The sequence below is a fragment of the Chamaea fasciata genome, unplaced genomic scaffold, assembly GCF_029207755.1.
Source record: "Chamaea fasciata isolate MVZ Bird 193981 ecotype frontalis unplaced genomic scaffold, bChaFas1.0.hap1 SCAF_3, whole genome shotgun sequence".
In the NCBI taxonomy this organism is placed as follows: Eukaryota; Metazoa; Chordata; class Aves; order Passeriformes; family Sylviidae; genus Chamaea; species Chamaea fasciata.
Window position 1 is genome coordinate 72,636,819 of NW_027094088.1, and position 6,000 is coordinate 72,642,818.

Genomic DNA, 6,000 nt, shown 5'->3' on the forward strand with positions numbered 1-6,000 from the left:
CACCAGGCTGCTTTTGCAAGGTAACAGGAATCGGCAGAGCTGGAACAACCTTGTTGAATGCACAGATTTGTTTCGCTAAACTTGCTTGAAATTGCAGTGCTGCTTAAAAGACAGTAACTTCGGGATTTATTAGTTTATGATTTTCACTTTATTCTGCCACTCTCTTATTTTGCACTCAGCTTTCCTTTCACTCCAGTATTATGGAAATGTTGCTGTTCCTTCCTGTACTATGATCTGTGTAGTTTGTCATTTTGCTGTCCTCAGTGAGAACAACAGCATTTCCCAATTTTATTGTGGGATACTGAGTTTATATCTGCAAATGCATGCATAGCCTTTTGGGTTTTGACCAGGTGTTCCAAAGAAGATAAACCCATCCTGTTGAATACTTTAGATTTTCCTTGGAAATGAAATTAGCTGTGTGCCTGCATCTACTGAAATACATTAATCCAAGACTGCCAGACTTTGCAATTTAAGTCAGGATTTGCTGAACCTACTTGAGCTTTACTACAAACACTGAAATACAATTCCTATATTTCCCATCAGGAAAATTAATTAATTTTTTTTTCTACATTCGGCCTACAGACATCTTTTTTCTCCTTTATCTCCCTCCTTTGCTTTTCATTAATAAAGACAATATCACTGGGAGCTTCCCCCACAGATACATAGAGAAGAACACAGGATAAACCTGACTTTACAGAAATAAATACCAATTATGCCAAGCTAATGAGAACACTCAGTGAAATCTATCAGAAGGTGAGCATGGCAGAGGTGAGTTACAGTTTATTCTTAATTAACATCTGTGTGTTGTGGACCTGTAAATAAATGACAGCAGCATTAGGATTATAACTTGTAGTGTTTGTGCTCTGTACCCCTAGAAGTGTTAGCAACTCACAATAACTTTTTATCATTTTGCCTTACTGATTTCCTCTGCACATTTTTACTTAAAACACTGTAAAATGCTGATGAAAAGAAATGTACATTCTGCGAGAGGATTATTAAACATCATTGATTTTTTTTTTCCTTAAGATAGAGGCATAACTGCAGTGTCAAAAATAAGTATCATGAATGGCTAGTTCTGCAGTCTAGCAGGGAATTCAATCAGACGATTTGACTATTGGAGCACTTTAAAAAAAAACACCTAGTGTTAAAAGCAAGGATATCTAGCGACTCCTTCAGTTCACACTTAGAATATCTCCCAGCAAAAAATGCAGAGAGGTACTTTTTCTTCTATTTACTATTTCATTTATTCTCTTCTACTCCTTTATATTTTTTCTTAGTCCAAGAAGAAATAAAACCAACCCACGTGAATACTGTGAAAGTTCATTGCCTCCCTTCCCGGTGCTGCTGAAATAAAGGAAATTATTGAGCTACCGTTTTAATTGTGAATGCTCAGAAGCAGCTTGCAGTTTAACCAGATTTTTTAAATTTATTTCATTTCGTTTTGGAGAAGATTTGAAAATATATTATTCGTCCTCATGTTTAGCACATTAAACAGGACAAACTTTGGACAAAGTGACTTCCGTTATCAGTTTGATTTTCTAGGGTCTCTTGAAAAAGAAAAAAAACCCACAGCTACCTGTAATCTCAGCCCAACAGAGCACCTAGCTCATGGAGGCGTTTAGAACTGGAATCATAAAACAACTTGCGGTTAATTCCCGTTACTATTAAACACTCAGCAGCCCACGCTGCAGCCCTTGGTCTGACGCCTTAGGCTCACACCGGGTTTCCTTCCCCCGCAGCAGCCCCCGCCGGCGGCGGCGGCGGTCTCAGCACCGCGGACAGCGCCCGGAGCGGCCCGGGCGGCCCCTTCAGCACCGCGGACAGCGCTCCCGGCCCTCGCCCCGCTGCAGGTGTCAAAGCGACCGGGGTTCTTTACCCTTTCCAGTCACTTCACAGCAAGGAAAGGAAATTAAAATCTGTTATCGGCTTCTTTGCAGATATATATTATGTTAGCTAGCCAGCTATTTTATGGCATTTTATGGGTTCGGAAGAAGTACCGATGTCCTCTTTTTATACTATCAGACATCGCTTAATGTTGTGTTAACATCCCTCCTTGCTTCTTTCAAAGGCTAGCTCCCACCTTGAAGAAAAGTCGTAGTTAACCCAGAAATATTTTCTCAAGAATACGTGTCCCTTATATAAAAAAGCAAATCTTACAAGACATCAGATGTTTAGAATTCACTAAATATTTGGTGACTGAAAATACCTTATAGACTATATAATTGACTAAAGCCTCAGTCTTCCCCACCCTAGACTTGTCTTCTGTCATTTGGACTAAACTCCACTTCTGCTTCATGAAAAAGAAAAAGATACTTCTGTGCACCCTCCAGACTGATTTCAACATGAAAACGGGTAAATATTCTTAATGCTTTTCATATTTCTTTCCCTGTGAGATGTACAATTCAAAGTCTGGAAATCCCTAATAATATGTCATTCAAGATAAGCTGGTCTTCTGTTTTGAGATCTTGTCACCACTGTTACACAGCTCTTTTCATATTAATGTCTGTATGAAACTGCCCTCTACAATTCAGAGATCATCAGCTGGGAAATCTACAATTCCTTGGATATATGTTTTGATTTGTTTGGTCATCTATTGTAGACATGATGGTAACATCTCTGATGCACAAGGACATCTTTAATACACAGGACTCTGTTCAAGTGTAGTTGATGTGAATAATAGTAATCCAGCTATAGACAGGGAATGAAGAAGAGACAGTCTGAGGCCTTACATCTTTTCTGGGTAATAAAAATCTACTACAGTTTTAGCTGAGTGTCAAGTATAAATGGTGTACATTATGTACATAATGTTTCTTTTGGAAAGGGAAGATATGTGATTCTGATTACCTTACTATATCAGGAGCTTTTTCCATCAGATCTAATTTTTATGTGCTGTTATCATTATAAAAGTTAACCCAATTCCAGCTAGCTGCCACCTACTGGGATGTATAGTTTTATCATATTGCTTTAAAATAGAATGGGCTTTTATTTTCAGGTCATAGCTGTGCCTCTAAGAACAGATAGTGAGGTTTTTATATCACGTAATCTACTATTTTGACCTCTCACAACAACAGCTGCTATAAATTTAATGTATGTATAACATATGGTCCCCCAAATGTTTCTCGGACATTTCTCAGCAAATCCTTGCAAACGTTTCGGATTCACATGCCACCACAGTCCTCCTGCTGTTGCAATCAGGTGCGAGGAGAGCCACAGCTTACTGCAACACCTGACCAGCATCTCCAGATCTCTAGAATCAAGTATTGCAGCTTTGCTGACAAAGCAGTAACACAGTACTCCCTTCCAAAACGTTTGCCAAAGTATTCAAATGAATGTTGATATTATCATTTAAAACACATTGCGGCCCACTAGCATTTCACTCCCACCAGCTATAAAAAAAAAAAAAAAAAAACCCGTAGGTCCTTCTCTGTTTGTTATTATCTCAGTCCAAATTTACAACCAAGTTTCTGCTGTGCCAATGATTAATGACATTTTAAGATGGTAATTAATTTTTTGCTAGTGGAAAGACTTGTATTCTAAATAATGAAGTGAGTGTGTAATAGACTTTCTTGTTCAGGCACTTTTGAGTATCACGGCAATGCACTTTCCTAGCAAGTTTAAGCTGCAAAAACGAATAGTTTTGACGTGACCTACAGATCAGCCTTTGGTCCCCTCGGTTTCCTTTGGGGTTGGGGAAGCTGGCAAGATTGGGGGGGGGAAATCATAATTTCAAATGCTTTATGCTTTTCCTGCTGTACTCCCTCAAAAGTTTCTAACGACAGTGTGAAGAGAGGTTTCCATTACAATGTATTCATTCCTTCTCAGTGCATGCACGGCTCTTGCTATCATGCCTCCACTCCGTAGGCAGGAATGTCTCTTTCTTTCCAGAGGGTGTCAGCGCCCTGGCTACGTTAGCGATGGATGCTCACCCAAAGAATGCTGATTTTATTCAGAAATAACTGACAGGGTTGCCGATAAGCTGAAAGGAGGACTGGCTGTGCTGTACGGTGGGGGCCGCGTATAGGGGCAGAGGGACACCTTACGGAAGTAGAGGCTGTTGTCCACCCACAACTCTAGCGAAGTTAGAGCCCGTTTCTCACCTCCGCTCCCCCATGAGAGCGGGGGGCACATCCTCAGGGCAGCCGGTTCGGCCTCCCTGAGCCGGCTCGGGAGCAACGCTCCGGCTGTGGGAGGGAGTTCCGGGCTACCGGGAGGGCACCGGGCGAGGGGCATCGGGGGTTGTTCTGCCCTGGCCTCTCTCTCCCTCTTCCCACACCGCCACTTTCAGCGTGGGGACAGAGGCGGCTCTGACGATGCGGAGCAGCGATGGAAGGAGGACAGGAAGCCGACAGGTCTGCTTTTCCCCACAGTGAGGGACAGACCCGGGCGGCAACAGCGCTAGGGTCGGCCAGCTCAGCGCCCGCCTTTGCCCTGAGACACCTGGCCAAGAGCCATCGTGCTGTGCAGCTCTCGGCACAACGCGACCACGGTGCATTCCCCGCCACCCCCGGCCCCCCCGTCCCCCGCAGCCCCTCACTGGCATGCAACCCCTCCGGCCGTGGCGGCCGGCCGGAGACCCCGGGACATCCTCCTACCTTGAGTTGCGGGAGGGGAATCGGGGAGGGATAGGAAGGCGGAGGCGGGGGAGGAAGGGCGGTGGCAGGGCGCCGGGGACAGCCTGGGCTGCGGTGCAGCCGGCGTCCGGGCACCACTGACGGCGGCGGCAAGCGGGGAGGGAGGGAAGGAGGGAGCGAGGGAGGAGGGAGAGCGAGCAGGAGGGACGGAGGGAGGGATGGAGGGAAGGAGGGAGATCCGCCTCCCTTCGGGAGCGCTGCACAGCGCCCTTTAAAGGAGCAGAAACCCGCTTTCTCCAGGGCCGCCACTGCAGGCTCCCCACACCGCCAAGTCTCGACGGTGCCCGCCGGCCGCCGATGGGCGCAGGGCCTCCCCCCGGAGGCGTCGCCCCAAGAACCCCAACTCGCCGGACAGCGAGTATTCACGGCATTACAAGCCCAAGCTCCTAACTGGGGTCCCCGAGCCCGTTTTATGAACGTGGATGAAGTGGGAGTTGGATCCTGCTGGCTGTGAAACAGCTTCAGAGACCCCTGCCCGTCCCCATTTTTCCCCGTGGGTGCGGGGGTGAGTGGAGTGCTCCTATCTCAGCCTGCGGGGCTGCTAGAAAAAGCTTCGGCTGCTTCTCGACTTGTTCTCAGGCTGAAACCCGCCTGCATGACCCCTCTCCTTCCTTGAACTAGCGGGTGCCAAGCTTGGGCACTTCCCCGGGTTGGAAAAGGATCCAGGGAGTGGGTGACCACATCTGCCCCAACCGCCCCCGACTCGCTCCTAAGCGTCAGCGCTTCTGGAGGGGGCTCTGGTAAAAGGACTAAGGCCTCCCTGATGAATCGGGGTGGGAAATGTGTCGTCCGCCCCGCCTTGCGGGAGTGCCAATGATTTCCTCCCTCGCCCAGCCGCACTCGCCCCCGCAGCGCCACAGGCGTCTCTTCGCCTCTTCTGAGCTTCTCCCGATTTTGTTTCGTGACTCGGACATGCCTTGAAGAGCAGCAGGATTTCCCCTGCGCCTCCCCCTCCACAATGCAGCCTTCTCGGTCTCTGACCTCCAGGCAGATGTGATGAGCAATTTGACAGGAAAATCCCTGTCTCCTCACCTTTCCCTCACGGAAAATTCCCGTTCCCGGATCTGCCGGGGGAGCGCAGCCCGTACCCCACAAAGGATGCTCAGGCGTTGCCCCGCTTCATCTATCCAAGCGACCAACCGGTTATCAGAGGCGGGAGGGGAGGACTCAAAAAGCGTCAAAGAGATGGGGCTGGAGCGGGTGGGGGTGGGTGACTGAAAAGCTCCTATAATTAAATAAACAGCAGAGTTGTTGTGCGAAGTAAGTAAATAGTCAATGATCCCATTGTGGAGCCCAGCACAGGCGGCACACATTGCGGCGAGCTCGCAGCGATTGGGCTCCGGCCGCTGTGACTTGCAGCTTAATCGGT

General features: G+C 47.5%; 1 protein-coding gene across 5 annotated transcripts in view; it reads right to left on the reverse strand.

Annotated features, from left to right (window-relative positions):
- The window catches only part of GRIK2 (glutamate ionotropic receptor kainate type subunit 2), a 365,936-nt gene extending 361,294 nt beyond the window's left edge, over positions 1 to 4,642 (reverse strand). For all 5 annotated transcript variants that reach the window (XM_066179492.1, XM_066179493.1, XM_066179494.1 and 2 more), the window contains exon 1: positions 4,593 to 4,642. The gene's annotated coding sequence lies outside the window, so the exon portion shown is untranslated. The remainder of the gene's footprint in view (positions 1 to 4,592) is intronic.
- Positions 4,643 to 6,000: the final 1,358 nt, after the last annotated feature.